At 41.2% G+C, this 2,317-nt stretch overlaps 1 long non-coding RNA gene across 1 annotated transcript in view; it reads right to left on the reverse strand.

Annotated features, from left to right (window-relative positions):
- Window positions 1-569: 569 nt before the first annotated feature.
- The window catches only part of LOC123973972, a 7,478-nt gene continuing 5,730 nt past the window's right edge, over window positions 570-2,317 (reverse strand). The window contains exon 4 of the long non-coding RNA XR_006825742.1: window positions 570-1,911. This is a non-coding gene — a long non-coding RNA (uncharacterized LOC123973972). The remainder of the gene's footprint in view (window positions 1,912-2,317) is intronic.

The following is a 2,317-nucleotide window of genomic DNA, read 5'->3' on the forward strand; positions in this document are numbered from 1 at the left end:
GTACTTTAATTACCTCTTTATTTTATTCACACAACATGCTGACTTGCTTATGATAACATAATGACTTGCCATAGTTACGGGACCTGTTTATTTAAGCCAGATTTGTGAATAGGTGCTTCTTGAGATGAGAGTAGGGTGAAAAGATGAAACGTTTGTAACATGAGGGAGACAGCAGTGACACCAGTGAAGACACCGTGTGACAGTCAAAGGAAACTGACAGCTGCAGGCTTAGAGAGAAACAGGACCAGGCAGTGTTAGTTCTCTGAAGGAGAATTCTTATTTCTTTCACATGCTTATGTTCAGTCACTGGCAGTTCAGATGGCTGGACTTGTTTAAGTCTGATTTAGTTCACAGATTGCAGTGAAATTAATCTTGTGTCACAAACACAAATACAGTTTCTCACTCTCTGCATTTGGATTATGCCCCATCTTGTGGACAGTTTTCGTACAGCTACTGGTGAAAAGGAACCCCACCCCCTTTCCCTTTGTTTTTTCAAAAAGACATTTTGTTGTATTTTTATTAGCACCACTTGGCAGCTGAGAAACAGCAAACAGAAAAACCTTCTTGTGTGCCACTACAGCGTGGCTTTTTCTGTACAAATGCCCTTATTTGGTATTTGCAGAAGACGAGTATCTATTAGAGGTGTGATAAGAAGAAATGCATTTGTTGCGAAGAATGTTAATTGTATCAAACAGGCAACTTTGACCCTCGGAGGCTTAAAAATCCCAAGTTTACTGTGTGACTAGAGTTGTGTTAATTTGATTCATTGTAAATTTGCTTATGTAAAATACATACTGAAACAAAGGGCCTTAAAGGATAGGTTCACATCAAGTCTTATAATTACAACACTCACATGCCCATATGTTCATTGAAAGAGTTATTGGTCACTGTAATTATTCCTCTTGTCCATACTGGCTGTGAAAAGATCTCTTCCTGATGTGATTCCAGAGTAAGAGATGGGGGACAAAATCCTCGCTCTGTGCAAAAATACATTTTTATGTTCAGTTGAGGCTAATATGAGTTACACTGTGCATCTGTCAAACGTGCAGTATTTTTAGTATTATTAGAAATTTTGTGTTTCTACAGATTGTGCTCCTGTGCTACCTTGCAGTGCAGTGATAGTAACAGAAAGGGAATTTCATATTAAAAATGCCGTGACTTCATGTTAGGAAGGGATCTCTTCAGTATGGATAGGAGGAACAATTGCAGCAGCAGGTAACTCTTTGAAAGGACCTATGTGCATGTGAGTATTGTTTTAAAATAAACTAAATAAAATGTAAAAATATCCTTTAAGGCAGGTCTTGCATTATAACTAGTTCCATCTTGTAGAGGAGCCCTGCTTGAGCTTTTATTACTTATTTTACATGATGTCTATTCCCATATAAATAGGTTTCGTCAAATGACCAAATCCTAACTGACACACAGCAATTCTGGGGGCCCCTAAAGGGAGGAACCTGAGAGCCTGTAATATGTAGAGGAGCATGAGCAGGATGTGGAGCTGTCCAGTACTGAAAACACGCTGTCTTTATGTCCAGTTTCCTAATCAACTGTGTCACAACATCACAAAACGACATTTAATCAGATTCATGGCATAAGAGGTAACCAGTCAAAGAATTATTGGTGATTGCTTGTGATTGGCTGTCTCGTGTGTGTGTGTGTGTGTGTGTGTGTGTGTGTGTCCATCCGTCCGTCCGTCCGTCCATTCGCGGTCGTGTGTGATGGTGACGTGTTCCAGATTAATGGGTCGGTGTATAATTAGCTTCGTGAGGTATTCCTGGAGTGGCCCGTTTGTGTGCTGCAGGAGTCATTCTTGGTTTCTCACTGCCACCTTGTGGATTTGGGGGGGTTTCGTCCCGTCCAGTGTGTCATAATGTCGTGGGTTACATCTTCACCATTCAAACGCCATCCTGTCTGCACAGAAAGTGGGGAAATAAGATGTGTGGATGACAGGTGCATTTTGTAGCTGTAATGACAAGCAGCGTTAAGATCATCTGCAAATGTTTTCTTTGATCTCCGTTCATATTGCAGAAATAGCAGAATCATTCATGGGGTTGGAGGGGGAAGAAATAAATAAATAAAAGCAATTAAAGAGTATTTAGGCTCGTGATTGTGGTGCTTTCTTTACTGTTGTCCTCTTGTTTTTTTCCACAAGAACAAAACCAGCGATCTCTCCCCCTCCCCTCTTCGATCCTGAGCCCTCCTCACGTAATGTGTTGCTCATACCATCAAACTTCAAGTCCATGTTCGTGACCAGGATTCAAACCAGAGCTATATAGATCCGAAGACAATCAGCACCCCCCCCCCCCCCACACACCCC

Source organism: Micropterus dolomieu, linkage group LG07 (assembly GCF_021292245.1).
Source record: "Micropterus dolomieu isolate WLL.071019.BEF.003 ecotype Adirondacks linkage group LG07, ASM2129224v1, whole genome shotgun sequence".
Taxonomy (NCBI): domain Eukaryota; kingdom Metazoa; phylum Chordata; class Actinopteri; order Centrarchiformes; family Centrarchidae; genus Micropterus; species Micropterus dolomieu.